Source organism: Molothrus ater, chromosome 5, assembly GCF_012460135.2.
Source record: "Molothrus ater isolate BHLD 08-10-18 breed brown headed cowbird chromosome 5, BPBGC_Mater_1.1, whole genome shotgun sequence".
In the NCBI taxonomy this organism is placed as follows: domain Eukaryota; kingdom Metazoa; phylum Chordata; class Aves; order Passeriformes; family Icteridae; genus Molothrus; species Molothrus ater.
The window spans coordinates 68,943,047-68,960,150 of record NC_050482.2 but is presented as its reverse complement, the minus strand read 5'-3'; positions in this window follow the sequence as shown (position 1 = coordinate 68,960,150).

Here is a 17,104-nt window from a genome sequence, read left to right as displayed (position 1 = left end):
AAATGTCATCTTTGCTGAGCCACCTCAGTGACATGTAAGTCAGCATCAGCTGTGCCCAGACTAGCCCCAAAATGAAGCTGTTTTTCAACACACCACCCTGTGCAAGCCTATAGTTTGTATTCCCATTATGGTCAAGAGATAATGGCGTGTATTTTGCTCTTCATGAGATGTGCCACTCATATTTAATTTCAGCTCCAGCAACTAAATGCGTCAGTGGCTTCCAGCAGCAGTAACTCAAGTTTTATAAATGGCTCACTCTGTGGGCTCCTCCTTTTCCTTCAGGAACGTTCCTTCCTCCACTGCAGCTGCTGCCAGCACCCAGCCTAAACCCTGCAACCAACAATATCACTCCTGTAACCAACAGAAAAAAAAGAACCAAACAAACAGCCACCACCTCACTGAGAACACAGAAGAAATAAATAAATAAAATTTCCAGTTCAGAGTCTAACTCATGCATTATTCCATATCAGAAATAAAACACCTGAGTGGTCTGACAATGCATACTGCCAGGCAGGCAGCGATGCCAGATGGAAGAGGCAGAGAAAAGCAGTTTTAAAAATATGAGGCTTCTATAATCAAGGAGAAAAGCAAAGAAATCCAAAGGGTGGAAAGCAAAAATAAAAGAAAACTGGCTCTGAATAGTAGATTCTAATGTAAACACTATTTGGCTTCTTTCATTTAGTAGCACCTCTCTAAAATGCACTGATGCAGGGACACATCAGTCCTGGTCTGGAGCAAGGGCAGGAAGGTCTCTGAGGCTCTTTCCTGGCATGGCACAGTTTGCTGCAGCCCCCACATGTCCAGCTGGGGATGACATTAATGAACAATCTGCTCTGCCCATCCTTCTCCACACTCACCTCAACCACTTTGCACCCACAACCACTTTGGTTGGATACAAGACTAAGTGAATAACAGTCATTGGTTAAAAAAAAAAATAGCTTAAATTGTAAATGCTAACAAAGCAGCAGATAGTTGAGTTTGAGTAGATGGGGGAATGTCCAAAACTGAATTTCTGAACTCTGTGACAGAAACCTGATACTGCAGCCTGGCTGCAACAAGTGCAGGCTCTTGTAGATTACCAGGACTAAACAAAAGTGACACATCCCAAATCCTTTTAAAGAAAGGGACACCAGACAGAACCACCAATTAGGGTGCTGACAACACAGTGTGCTTCTTCACACACACTGTTTTGGATTGAAACAGTCAGGCATTTATGGTTTCAGAAAGGAGGCCAAAAAGAAGAGTTCCCACAGAGGAGCCATGGTCTTGGAGAGAAGAAGAGAGCCTAGAAATAGGAAGGTGAAGATGCCATCTGGAGGAAGACCCCAGAACTGGTGGAAGAGCCAGGAGATCCATGCTGTCATCTTATTGCAGGGGTTCCATGCTGTTGTCTCCTCATCACAAAGTTTCACACCTTCCTGGTGTTTCTTGTGGGCAGCTCCTCAGAGCACTGACTCTCCTTCACAAAGCAGCCAACTGACCCCAGTTCCCTTCTCAAGGGGCCAACCCACTCTTTTAAAGCACTCTTCTTCTCATTGGCTACAGCTGTGGCCTGTTCCTAATCTTTGATAATTGGCCCAGCTGCAACTCCTTAGGGGTAAGATTACTTTCTACACTATCTTTATTTTCTTATATTCTATCCCCCTACAGATCCATGAGTGTTTGGGGAGGCCCAGGGGAGCTGATTGTCCAGCAGCACCAAACGCTGGCAGCTGGAAGCAGCAGCACACCATGAAGCACCATGAGCTTCTGTCAGCCTTCCCTGATCTACAACAACCTCACTGCTCCCTCCCATAGAGATTTCCAGGACTCTTGTATTTTCTGGGACCCCCGTCATTGGAAGGAATGATGAATCTGACTCCATGTTCTCAGAAGGCTGATTTATTATTTTATGATCTATATTATATTAAAGAATACTATACTAAACTATACTAAAGAATACAGCAAGGATACAGACAGAAGGCTAAAAAGATAATAATGAAAACTCGTGACTCTCTCCTCAGAGTCCAACACACCTGGGCCTCAATTGGCCATTAAGTCAAAACAATTCACAGCAGAATCCAATGAAACAATCACCTGTAGGTAAACAATCTCCAAACACATTCCAAAGCAGCAAACACAGGAGAAGCAAATGAGATAATTACTGCTTTCATTTTTCTCTGAGGCTTCTCCACTTCCCAGGAGAAGAATCCTGGGCAAAGAGATTTTTCAGAAAATATGACAGTGACACAGGTCAGCATACCAAGAGCGGAGAGGTGAACCTAAAGAGGGAATAGTCAACAGAATAAAAACCCAAAATCCTATGCATTGCCCCATCTTCTGTGGGATGAGGAGCAGGAAACAGCAGATCTCAGGTGGAATTGTGTATTTTGCTAACAGCAAGGCTGAGGAACTCTAAACAGAAAATGCATCCTCTTTTTGTCCTTCCCTCCTGTTCCCCAGTGAGTCTGTAGCCTGTGTTAGTCACTGTCAGTATAATCCTGGGGAAAGGTGACATGTCCAATCAATATGTCACAACAAAGCTGTGAGAGGGCAATAACAGAAATATGGACAGCTCTCAGTGTTGGAATGCCTCATCCAGTGCTAGAGCCACATACTTGGAAAGAGAAGACATGATCCAAAATCTCTCAGATGGGACCAGTTCCCAGACCCCTACAATAAGCCCTCTGTCAGCTCAGCTGGAAAAAAAATAATAAACACCAAAACTAAAAATGCATCTGCAGGGAACCATCTGGTTACTGGTCACTTTGTGTGACACAATCTACATGGTATCCATAAACTCCTTTTTTGCTCTGTCATGTTGTAAGACACCAAACTTACAGCAAGCAAAACCTTCGGATTTCCATGGAAACCCTGCAAGGAGAAGGGCTGCAGGACTGTGCCTCAGTTTACTGCTCAGGATGCACAAGCCAGGCTGCATGGAGGTTACCTGTGGTGGCGTTCACAGGGGTCCCAAGAAGAGGGAAGAGGTGAGGACCTAACTCCATGTTTCAGAAGGCTTGATTTATTATTTTATGATATTTAATATATTAAAACTATACTAAAAGAATAGAAGAAAGGATTTCATCAGAAGGCTAGCAAGGAATAGAACAAGAATGGAATGAATAACAAAAGCTTGTGTCTGACCGAGAGCCGAGACAGCTGGACTGTGATTGGTCATTAATTAGAAACAACCACATGAGACCAATCACAGATGCACCTGCTGCATTCCACAGCAGCAGATAATCATTGTTTACATTTTGTTCCTGAGGCCTCTCAGCTTCTCAGGAGAAAAAATCCTAAGGAAAGCATTTTTCATAAAATATGTCTGTGACAGTTACTAGAGTGCACCAAGAGCACAATGAGCTTGTGGAACCCCTCATTTCCCAGGGAAGGAGCTTCCCAGATCCCTCACACCATGAAAGAGAGCATTAGGCAGTGAATGAGAAGATCCTGTTTGCTGAATTAAAATATCACTGCCCACCTCCCAATCTCAAGATCCATTCCTAGTGTCCATCTCCTGTAGATTGGCCCTTGGCCACAGCCTGCACTCCACAGTTTGGCCAGCACTCAGGGCTCATGAGCCACAACTTGGCCAGCTTCTGAGCCTCCCTAGGCTTGCTTTTCAAGACAAATAAATCATTTCTCCCCCAAATAAAAGCATATTACATTATCTGGCATTCTAAAGAAGCTGAGCTACATTCTCTTTGCATAAGTTAACAGGGTGAAAACAATAATGCTGAGCAATGAGAGAGGCTGCACCTTGCTGGGAAGCAGGTAAAAATAAAACTCACTTCAAAGCATGAAGTGAGTTTTATTCAAAAACTCACTTCTTCCTGAATGCAAGGTCACCTATTTAAAGAAAATGGTATTTGAATATTAGAAGATTATGAGTTAATGTGACCTCAGGATTACAGGCAATACACTAAGCTTGCAAAACACAGTTTTAGAGATCCATTAGAGTTTTCTTCACTAAAACCTACTTTAAAAACATTCTGAAGATATAAGGTTAGATTTTAAATGTAGCACTGCTCTACAACTCTGGCTGCTTGTAAACTGAATATGGGTATCATAACTCGTTATTTATGTCCTCAGTCAAAAAGCAAAAATGAAATATGGTCAGCTGAATTTCTTAATAATTCACAACACATTTTTGATATGGATTCCACAGGATTAATAAGTTCATAATTTCACAGGAGGTGCCAGCTTGTTTGCAGGCAGTCTTGCTTTAACAGGACAGAAATCTCTTTTTATTGTTTTGTGTGCTTACTTCTTTAGGGAAGCTGTAACAGCCAGCAGGGAACTTAAATCCATCTGAATTCTTACCTAGAGCCAATTTTGGAGAACCAGAGTCAATTCTTGGGCCATCAGCTATAAATAAACTGCTAAATAGAGTACAGTCATGGATTGACACAACACAAAGAGGTACTTTCTGATTTCCTCCCACCCAACTCATTGCATCACAGTAAGAGGGAGAGGGAGTAAAAAAGGACTGTTAGAAATCAAAGGTTTGCAGCAAGAACTCTCTCTTATTTAACAGTACACACATCCCCCATGTCCTGGGACTCTCATGCTGATGCTCAGGCAGAGAACACTGTAAATTTGTTTGTCTCTATCTCACTGACAATTCCTGTGCTGGCAATAGTGTAAACAGCAACAAAAATTTCTTTCAACATATGCCCACTAACACAAATTTTTAGGAGACAGAAATTTGCTGCTCAGCAGAATGCTGAATCAATACATTAGATTTCCCAGGGCATTTACATCATGTGAGCTGAAGTATTAAGAGAATAATAAATTTTGCAGAATGCCTTCAAGGGACAAGCTGCAATTTGACCACTGTTGCAAATAAAGGAATTGGCATTAGGACTTTAAGCCCTGTGCCATGACAAGGAGGGGGAGAGCAGCTAAAAGCAGCCATCCTGCTGGATTAAGAATCATTTATACTGAGTTAAATGTTATAAAACAGCATTTGAGTAATTTAGAAGAAAAATTTAAAACCTCTAATGGGAGACTTAAAACCAAATCCCAACAAGAACAACAAAAAGGGAAGCTCATTCCAATTTTTTCTTTCCAATAACTGAATCAGGGCAAATTACTAACTCCTGGCGTAATTCCATTTTATAGTCCATGCACTAATTTATACTCTAAAATGAGATGAAGGAGAATGAAAGCAGGTTTTCTGCAAAGCAGTCACTTCAAAGCTGCTGGCTTGGCACTGTCAGAGTGATAATGGCATTGTTCTGTTCACCTGCAGATACAGGAGATGATTTCCAGTTCTCCCTCTGTGCTTCCTTTAACTCAGCAGCCCAAAACATTAAGGCTCACTCAAGCTTCAAACACAGTCAATGGCAAGGATGCCACTGACTCTGGGGAACGACTGAACCCTTAAAAAGGTACCTACTGCAGGTCGACAGAAATTCTAAGTTCCTGCTAGGTGGAGTTCCTTGGAGTTATAAATTCAAACACTTCTGTTATCATAAATTATGATGACTTCAGTCACCATAAATTCAAACACTTCTGGAAATGGCCAACTGCAATCCACTAGGCTCCATTAAACAAGGGATTAATGGGATTCTGCTGCTGGGAAGGTATAGAAAGCTGCTCCTGTGAGCTGTTTGCAAGCAGAGCCTCTGAAGGAGAGATAACAATTATGCTGGTTTACCTGAACTGTGGCCCTAATGCTCTTTGATGTCTCTGCTCTCTAAATATACAAAACTTCTGGTCTTTTCCTGAAGGTGAAATTAGATGCTGCTGAGGCAATTATCTGTAAAACTTACTGGGCACCAAGTTATTTCTCTTTTTTTGGTTGCAAACTGGACTGTTGCTGGCTCATGCAATATTTTAATGATTTCCTTAAAAACTGCTAAGATCTTACCTTTTGATTTTTCTTAATTTTTAGCCAAATATGACTAATTTAGCACCTCTTGTCTGGAACAGACAGAAAAACATGTCACCTATGTAAGTCTGACAATTAGCTAGACAAACTTATTCTCCTAAATTAAAAATAAATCCTGAGTTTTAACCTAGTTTCTGGTGATCACTGAATACTTGCAACCAAATCTGGAGTGTTTATTACAGCACCAGCTCCTGTAAAAAATAGTTTATCACATTATTTTGTATGAGACAGCATTCAAGAACAGTTGCATGAAAATACTTACGTCTTTCTTGCCCTCAAAATATTTCGGGTATATAGTAATTTTTGGGAGAGATCAAAATAATGTGGGAGGTCCATACTCCTCATATCTTTAAGCATTAAGATAGAAAGACACACAAATCATTAGGAATCTAGGCAGAAAACCAGAATTTCTGCTACAGCTTAGAAGACGTGTTCATTCCCCATCAGACATCAGAGCATCACATAGGCACCCTCCCCCTGAAAGGCATCTCTGTAAAACAGACTCCCTCAGATCCAAGCTCTTGTTTGATTTATAAATGATTTATGATAAAACAACATTTCCTATCTATATGTAAGTATATTTCAAATTTTGCAAGGTAATTACCAAGTAGTCTGATCTGTCCTCCTGTAACATATGCTGTACCCTCAATTTTCAGATGGGAAACATTTTCTAAAAACACAGCACTCTTTCTGGATGTCTTTCTAAAATATAACCCAACAAGAAGCTACAAGTTGGTTGCAGCTATGAGTGGCTGAATTCTTTTCCTTGGGTTATGCAGGGTATCTAATTAAATTATTATAATGTCCACTTTTGGCCTTAAAACAAAAATAATACAAAACAACACAACATACAACATTTAATTCCCCTTTTCCCCTTCCAAAGACCTCAGGACTAAATTCTTTTCTGCAGAACAAAACCTAACAGTAGATACTGTGGTTACAGCAAAGTAATCTTATTTGTTTCATCCCTGTAGTGATTGCAGAGTATTTCTGGGAAGCAGAGTTCGTGGCTTACAAATCAGGACCCACAAATGCCATTCTTCCTGTGCCACAAAGCTCTGTGGTGCTCAGGGTGTGCAGGAATTGATGCTGCAGGCTGGTTTTTGCTGATGTACCTCCACCTCTGCTTCTACAGGGGGACATGAGCCACCATGGGCTGCTCTGTCTGCTTTGGAAGCCAGCTGCTTTCAAGGCTGAGCTCAGTCCTGATATAGTAAAAACAGGGTGCCCCCAACATGAGGAATTATTGGCATCTGACTCCATTGATTCAGAATGCTGAACAAGTGCCTTATCAAACTATGCTATATTACATTAGTAAAACAGACTCCCCCAGATCCAAGCTCTGAGAAATCTTGTGTGATTTATAAATGCAGTACTCAGTTTATAATGAAACATTTCCTCTATGTGTAAGTATATTTCAAATTTTGCGAGGTAATTACTGAGTAGCTTGAGCTGTCCTCCCCTAGCATATGCCATCCCCTTAACTTTCAGAGTATAGTCCTATACTATACTATATTAAATAATATACTAATAGACCATATTATAGTCCTATACTATAGTATATTAAAAAAATACTATACTACACTAAATTACACACTAAAGAAAACTCTCCAGACAGCCAGGACACAGCTTCAAGTGATTGGCCAAGGAAACAAAGCAATCTTCACTAGAATCCAACAGCCAAATCACTTCAGGCAAACAATCTTCCTAACACATTCCGCATGTGCAAAACAACGGGAGCACCAAGTAGAGATAAGAATTGGTTTTTCTTCTTCTCTCTGTGCTTCTCCAGGAAAAAAAACCCTGAGAGAGAGAATGATGTCTCTCTCTGTTCAGAGAATGTGAATTCCACATCATGACCACACAGCCAGGTGTTCTGGGAGGAGAGCACAGAGTGTAAAACTTTGGAAGGGGACACTTGGGAGAAAGGGCAGCTCTTCCCTGACAGCCCTGCTGAAATGCTGTATAAAAGGCTGATACCTTCACCTGCTCTCCTCACCATATTTTCTTGGTTTAGTTTTTATTAAGTCTGCTCATAGACCCAGAAAATTCCTCTGCCTGCCATTATTTATCATCAACAGTATCATTATTGCACAAGTTGTGCTATCTAGGGATTAAAATGGAATACTGTGCCTTAATGCTCTGTGCACATTGCATCCCAGCCATAAGCAGCAAGCCAAGTTTACAGATCAAGGCAAAATTTAGCCCTTGTGCAATGTAACTGGATTTCTTGATTCAAATGGCCAGATTTGGATTGGGTAAAGGAGATCAAACAATGCCCAAAATCCTCCATCTTGTCTCCTATCTACCGCCATACTAAAACCCCAAGATTTTCACCCTGTGATAAAATATACTACTATGCATTTCACACACTCATAGATTACAATTCATCCCAAAGTCTTGGAAGTTTTCTCCATGGAAAAAGGTTAAAAGCAGTGTTCTCTTGGGGATCAGGACTTCTTAGGACAGGCAGAGAAATATTCCCGGTGCCCTGGCTTCCAACAGGCAGAAATCAATTAAAATCCACTTTCTGGCCCAAAGCTTCCTAAAGACAAAAGCTCATTGACACATTTGTCTCTTGATAAGATTGAAAATTGCACCAAGCAATTGCAGTGCTGGAATAAGACTAAAAAACCCTCCTGTTCCCTGAGTCCAGCTCTTCACTTACTCACTTACCAGACACTGCAGTTTCTAATCAATGCCAGTTTGATCTCACATTAATATCCCAGTTAATCCTCATGGTTTCATTTGCTGCAGACTCTCATTACAAATCTCTGGTGCTCACACAGTGGCTGCAGAGACACAAGATTAATAACAGTGCAGGATAAAGTCAGAGGTGGCCATTTATTTTAATTTGTCTTGCCACATGGGTAGTTAAACACTTCTTGCCAAAAGTAAATGTGCATAGAAGTATGTTTTGTATATCTTGTAGCTAAGTTTTCCTTTGCTAAATCTTATGATCCAAACCAACCCACACAGAGCACATTTATTACTAACATTTGTACCACAGGATGAACTTCTTTCCTTAAACTGGATGCTGACTAAAGGAATTGCAGGGGAATATTAGGAGTTGAAATGTTACTTTTTGTAGCACCTTTGGATCCAAAACAACCATTTGACTGACAAACACAGACAATTCTTAACTCACTTTGGTCCTTGGCACTGGGGAAAAAAAAATAAAAGCTGTTAGATTTATGTAGTCAGGAGAATAGTTGTGTTACAACTGTTCATAGGAAGGAAAAGCTCTTCTTGCCATTCTTCCCTCAGTTTCCTGTGCCAGCCCTTTCCTGTTAACAGGATTTCCCAAGCTGTATAAAATTTATTAGAGACTGATGGAGTGCACACTTGCCATTCACAAAGGTGCTGTTGGACTCTAGGCCTGATCAAACCTAAGATGATCAACTCACAGCCTCAGGGAGGAAAATGAAGACATTTTTCTTTGAATCACAGTGAGACAGATCAAGGAACTTTGATCCCTTGGAGAAAAAGAGTGATGCACAATAGAGTATCCAAGACCAAGAGGAAAATACGGGTGGGCAGCTGGGGAGAAAATAGAATTTAAAAAGGGAACTGTTAACCATTCCTTGTGTTAGCTAGTCACATGAAAATAAAGGAAAAATTAGGATATATGATTAGAAAGGAAAAAGCTTGGATATAAAGTCCTTTAAGGTGTCCACAGATTAGCAGTAGCAGATCAAGTTGCCCCTTTACATCAAGCAGAGCTTGTTTGCTCAGCTCTGACACACAGGATTAGTTCTGTGCCAGAATAAGAAGTGGCTAAGCTCCCTTTCATCTGAAGTTTCCCAGTTAATTTGCAGCACATACATTAGGTTAAGTCTCTGCTTGCAGATATCTGGCTGGTCACAGATCTCTGGAGGTTGCACAGCCCCTGTGGAATATGTTGATCATTTGTTTACTTGCCCCTTCCAAACAGTGCTGATATACTCAGACCAGCCTAACCCCAGGTCTCTGTATATAATCTCTGTTTACTGGGGCAGTTGCCAAGATAGCAGCTAGAAAGAGAAGCCATCTGCTGCCAGGGAGTCTAAAAAGTTTAACTTTTTCCAAGGTCACTGATGAGAAAAAAGCCCAGCTCTCTGGTGCTGAACCTGTGGATGTTAGCAAAGTCCTAGGAATGCCTGAAGCCAAGCAGATAGCTCAGGACTGACCAATCCTTTTCCTCTTTCACAAAATCCAAGACTTGGCAAGAGGGACTTTGTTATTCTTCCCCACACCCTTTTCATTTTCACATGCTTCTCTGTTCCTTGGCTCTGACTGGGACCAGGAGCAAGGGCAGGATGCTCTCATCTTTCCAGCCCGACTAGAAAAGGGAAATATTAGAAATCTCATGAAAAGCATGTCCTCTGGAGATTTCCAGCCCAGTTTGGCAGATGCAGCTGTAGCTCAGATAATCAGCAAGACTTCTGGGTGCTTACTTGATGGGAAATATTTGGTTGCTCTGCAACACTACTTAAAGCATGCATGGAATAGGGTTGTTGCTGTGGATTAATGGAATCTGTCAACCTAAAATCTGTATTTTCAGCTCAGTTTTACGAGGTGCTAGTACTCAACATACCAATGTCCTCACCACTCACCAGCATCACTTATTTTCTAAATACTTATTTTCTAATCTGACCTCTGCAGAGGTGGACTCAAGTAAGTTTGTTTTGCTTAAATAGCCCCAGCACTGAGAGAAGTTGCTCTTTAATTTGCAATCACAAAAAGGCTGTTCATCAGCAGGCATTTTTAGTCAATGCCATCCAGCTTGTGCTTTGCTACAGCTTCCCACTTTCCTGTCCCTTTTCCTCCTGCCAGCTGGAGCAGCTTGGCTGGAATGTGCACGAGAGGCTTCTCCAGACACTTCCCTTGGTGGAGGTGTCCAGGTCCAACATCTCAGAGTTCATTGCACAGCCTGTGGCTGCAGAGGGCTCCCAGTAAAACCAGCCCCAAATGCACTGGAGAATTTTGTCCTTATTTAGTGAAAAGGTCTTGGACATGTGATGAACTGATGAGCTCAGCTGGGTGTATAGCAAATAGCCAAAGGAGTTTGCCAGGCTTTATTTAACCCTTAGATAGGCTTATTTTGTTAAAGCTGAGCCAATTTTGGGTTGGGATCCTGTCCAAAATCAGCCCTAAGGACAGGAAATCCATACTAAATATCTCCAAGCAGATACTGATGGGTACCAGGTGATCCATGATTATTTAAATGGATTTTTTAACACATTCTTGCTTGACATAATTAACTGTTCTTGTTATTCTGTTATGCTACAGTAGCAGCCATATGGTAGCTCACACATTTTTGGAAAGGGATTTTTTACTTACTATTATTTTCAATCCTTTTTTAATCTAGTGCAGAACATACATTACATGATAAATTACCAATATATTGCCTTAATAAATTGACATTTAGATCTAGCCAACACAGAGTAATTTTCCTAATTAAATGTCAATATGTGCCCCAGAGTACAGCTCTTCAGCACTGCAAATGTCACAAATTAGCAAACAGACAGAACCATCCACAACTCTGTTTCCCCAGATACCAAGGAGGTATTTTGCTGTTCATCTCCCATGGCAAAACTGGGGGGAGAGAGGGGAGAGGCAGCAGGTGTTGGGTGACCCACCAGAGGAACAGCAGCAGCCACAGGGCCCTGTTCCTGCAGCACTCCACAAACACTCACTTCTCCTTCATTATTCCCTGCTGGAAAGCTGTCTTGTCAACTACAGCACACAGTGAGGGCAGCTAAAACTTGAACAGCAGCACCTTGTTAGAGGGTGTCACCTCTGAGCTCAGCACAATCAGCCACTGAGATGGCCCAGCACTAAAGTGGTCCTTAACCATAGCTAGTAATCTTAATCCTAGTGGGTTTGAATGAATCCTTTTGTAATATTTCCAGTTGTTTTGGCAAAGCAAGGTTTGCAGCAAAGAAAAAACCCCTTCTCTTCTCCCTCCCCTGAGAAAGAGAAGTGACTTTGCTCACAGGATTCAGTCACTTGTAGATGGGAATCCATCAAACGCCGTGCAAGTAAAACCTGCTATTTCTCTAACACACTTTGTGGAAGTAATTCCAGTTCCTCATCTTACAAAGATGATCTGATCTCTGTCCCCTTGGGGCCATTCAGCTACAGCAGTTTCTCCAACTTGTCTCTGTAACTCTTGGTCTTGAGCCCCTTGAATTCCATGATGTTCAAAATCCCATTTTAATGCCAGTTGAAGATGATCTATCAGCCCCATAGAAATGAATCAATAAAGATGCACTCTGTTGACAGCCCTAATCAAGTAAATTGATACAGTGACTTATTGCTTACCCTGTTGTGATATTGGACAGATTTTTCACTGCCATTACTGGTGAGTTTCTGCTGGTTTGGGGTTTTTTTCTGTCTTCATCATACCTGCAAAACACCAGTCATTGTAATTTTTAATTAAACAGACTTGCATAAGAATAATTTCAAGAAAATGTCATTTCATTCTGTGGCTGCAGGCAGTTTGCAAGTTCACCACATTTCCAGACTGATTGTGAGGAAAGCTGAGGATCTGAAGTCATGCAGAAATCACAAACTTCCCTAGGAGAAATTGAGGGATTCCCAAGGGCTGCAAACCCACTCTGCAGTGCCACCTCAGGACAGACAAGGGCTGCTGGGGCAAGTGTGGCTCCTTGGGCCCAAATCCAGCACAGCTGTGGCTGTGTAAAGCCATGCAGGGATATTGGCTGTGGACATTTCTAATAAATCCTTTTATTTTTTTGCCTATTTTGAAGAGAGAGGTCTTAAAGCTCTGCAAGGAAAGGCTCCACCTCATTGCAGTATCCTCACAGGGAATTCAGAATTATCCTGACTCCTCTTCCTACATGGTTATTGGATGTTACTAATTAGCAAAAACAGACCTTGAGGGACTCACTTTTGACTGTGTTTGCCTCCCCAAAAGGTCTACTCTAATGGACATCTCTTCAGAAGTTTTCCTCAGCTGTGCCTGGTCTGTAGAAACTGAGTCCTGCACCCTCAGAGTTTCTTTGTTCTTCCAAAAACAGTTCAGCTACAAGCTCTGTGTCTATCAGGAGTCCAAGACACATCAGTTTATAGAAAACAGATTTTCTTATATTCCAGAACCCTTCTGGTGTTTGCAGAGCACACAAAACATTGAACTTTGTTTGAGAAAGAGGCAGAAGATAATGTTATTCCTCTTTCCCCATGCAAATGCTGAATTCTCCCTGAAGTCTCCCTCTTTAAACATTTTTCCTCTCAGTTATTTGCTGACATAAAGGAGAGAATGAGCATGACTTCTACCCAGTGTTTAGAGAACTCACTTGGTGCATAGGAGGCTTGTGATGTAGTTTCACTAAATAATTAACCCAAAATAGTGACAGCAGAAGTCTGAGAGAACCACCCACACAAGGCAGGATTTCAATCATTTTCCTCAGATCTAATTCAAGATAGAAAAGAAAAAATCACTTCTCTAGCCCTCATGTAGAAGCAATTTGTTTTCATTCTTTTAAATGAAGCTATTCAAATCCATCAGTGACTAAAATTAAAGAACAACCAAATTCACAAGTCAGGGAGAAAAATCTTCCAAATATCTAAGAACACAATGACCCCTGTCCAATTTCTAGTACTAAATAACTAGTGATCTACTGTTAAAATGAATCCCTATGTCTGTAGGAAGCTAAAATGCTCACTTCTGATTTGTGGTAAGCTGCACACCTAATTCTGGGCTCCAAATTCTGCCAGACAGCCCAAATGATTAAACAGTGACCATCACAATGCTGCACCATTTTTGTTATATTTGATCCCCAGCTATAAAAATGATCTAGTAATACTTTCAAACTACATAGGAGTATGATGAAACTCACCTTCTTGCTCTAGCAATTAAAAGGCCTTGAAGACTTCATTGAAAGACACTGCTTAAAAGCAGGTTGCTCTGGAATGTACAAAATCAAGATTAGATTTTATTAGGAATGACTCTTTGGTGGGGAAAAAAGTATATGGGAGAAATGCTTTAGTGTTTATTTGGAATACATTGGAAGCAAAATAAGGTTTGGCCTTTGGAAGGTCTTTCTTGGTAAAATCATGCTACACAATGAGATTTAATACAAAATACATTTTGGGATAAACACTCATTTCCTCATTAGGATTTCATTAGTTTCAGGAAATAAAATGATTATTGATTAAATAGACTGATATAGTTTAACACCTTCTCTTTTCAAGAACAAAAGTCATCTAACTCTTCCTTTGTCATAATTCTTTGAATAAATGTTAGCCATCTGTACTCTGGAGAGAGGGAGATTCATGAGTGTGATTAAAACACTGTTAAAATACAATAAAATAAGAACTGCAGGCCTGACACTACTGCTGCAGGAAGTAGAACAATTCTACTGAAAACTTTATACCACGTCAAGGCTGCTTACTGCAAGTCATCAGCACAAATTATTTCTGGCCCAGCCTGGCAAACAAGTAGCCATCTACCTGGTTTTGGACAGGAAAAAAAAACCAAATCCTTCCTTTACTCCTACAAAACATCCAGGTGAATCACAAAAAAAAAAAAAAAAAAAAAAAAAAAAATTTGTTTGGCCAATGATATTTTGGATGTAAGAGAGACTCCCATGGCAGAAACATTTCCTCTTCAGCAGGTGAAAATGTAGAAGTTGTGAGGTTTGCCTCGCAGGTTTTATATTTAGTTACCTTGAACATAAAACATGACTCAGCCCCTAGATTTATGTCCATCTATGTAGGTCCTGACATTTTTGGCATCTTAAGTTCAACTCATCAAGCAAGTGTGGCAGTCTTAAGCCAGCAAAACCTCACAGCAGAGTGGAGTTGGATAAAGCAGCCACAATTTCTGGTGATCACTGCATGTCAAAACTACTGAGGGCTGCCAAAACCAGCTTGCTGAGCAGCACAATATAAACAGCCTTTAAATCTTCTTTACTTATAATAAATGGCAAAGGCAAAGCTGGGCAAAATTTATCTGCCTTTTTATTGGTTTATAGCAAAAGAAAACTCAACTCACACTCTGGGCAATATTGGCAATCTGAAAACTGCATGTATAAAGAGCACAAACAGTTAAACAATTCCATCTCTTTAATAAAATTGCAACTATGACATTCACATCAGTATGCCTGGGAGAAAATTCTGCTACAGGTGAGCTTGTCTCAAACATTAAGCTCAGGAGAATTTGGGGTATAGGACTGACCTTTCTGCAGCTAAGGCTCATTTTACTCACTGGGTAAAACCTCACAAGCCCATGTCCATCATACTCAAAGTAAGCCAAATCCTCTTCCAAAACTCTTAGGAAGAATAATCTGACTATTGGTTTTTGACCAAAAGTCCATTGACCAAGTTAAAGGACTTTTTCCACCCTTCCATTTCAGAAAAAAAATTATTACAATGTGCAACACACTTCCATGTTCATTTAAGGAGAAACTCCTTCCTGGCACAAAGATCCTCAGGCAAAGATTTAGCACCGTGCTGACCTGATGATAAATAAGAGTTCTTGATAAGGAAGTTAAACAGAATCATTGTGCCTCTCATGCTCTGCAGCAAGAAGTTATGGATCAAATAACAGGCTCCACAAAATATGTGGAAGGAACGGAGAATTTAAATGTGCCTGCACAAGGGGTTTTTTTAACAAAAGCAGTGTGAATGGGATTAAAATACAAAAGGTCAAAGATAGGAAAAGATAACCATCTATGCATTCTGTTAAGTTATCATTTTGATATTACTGAAAATTTTAATATAGTTAAAGTTATAGGAAGGTTAATCCTATATGAAAGAAACAGCAATATACATCAATCCTATTAATTATTTCATTTAATACTTTTATTTTAGGCTACTTCTGAGAAGATTTCACTGGAAAAATGAAAGGCAGTTGGCAAAAAATATTACTTTTTCAGAAGCAGAAAATATTCTTGCTTTTCCATATTGACAATCCAGACTTTCAGAAAAGCATGTAATAATGTGGAAAGTTGTCCTCTTGTCATAATATCAGCAAACAAAAGAGGTGTCAAACCTCTTTGCAGTCCTTTCTTGTCTTTGTTTTTAAGCAAAGAAAGGAGAACTGGAAAAATGAGTAAGGTTTTAATTTGATATCACCAGGTTTAAATTTCAATAATTGATTTAGCCACACCTAAATCCAAAGATTTACAACTAGGAATCTCTTAGACGACACACCTAAGGGATTCCCAGCCCAAGATTAAAAGTGACAAACTCAATGTTAAGTTGCCACCCTTCAGAACACCAAGACTTCTGAAAAAAAAATTTAGTAGGGAGCAATAGAAGTGCAGCAGGATATATTTATTAACACATTTAAATAGGCCCATTCTGCTAGATAACTTCAAGGAAAATGGCAAAGAAAGGTTTTCCCCCACACTTTCCAGAGAGAGGCCCTTATGCCCAGATTTCAAAAAAGACTATTTTAAAAACACACTCTCAATCTGCAATATCTGGTATCAGCTTATTTGAAAAATCAGAAGCCAAGTGAATGCAGCAGGTCTGTTTGGAGGCCTTACTTCTGCAGCTTTTGCATTCTTTCAATTCACTTGGACTTAGCTTTGATGCACATAATTTTGTATTATGTTTTCTTAAACATTAGGCTTTCACATACAAGGTTTTTCACTTCATTTGCAAGGTCAGAAAATACATTGGCACAAACTATTTGCTAATGCCACAAGAAATCTGAAAGTCACCAAAAATAAGGGGAAAAACACTGTGGAAAACAGAAAGGAAGGAAAGAACATTATAGCCATTAGGAAAGTCTAAAAACCAGGAATAGTAGCAAGACTTTTTTACCTAAAGATTGAAAATATAAAACCACATTCAAGGAATTAATGGATATTCAGATTGTGGCTGCTTGAAGGACACCAGCCTCAGGAAAGGTACAATTCATTTGCACAACAGCTGACATTAAAACTGATCTTGTATTTTCCCGTCTCCCACTCTTACAAATCCATGAGTTCTTTCCTTTCTCTAAAATAACAGCAATAACAAAAAGACTTCCCAAGCACAGCCACGTGCAAAGTATCACAATTTCCATCTAAAACAGCACTGGCTGCTCAGCAAACCTGAAAGGTTCAGCTCTGGGTGGGAAAAAGCAGAGGTGCTTCCTGTGCAATCTCATTTCTTTTCAGCCAGAATTCTGTGGGGTGGGGATTTCCAGCAGCACCCCCTGTCTGGGCTGTGGGAGATCAGCTCTCCCTGGAAGGAGATGGTTTTTGCCAATGACCAAGATGTCAATGA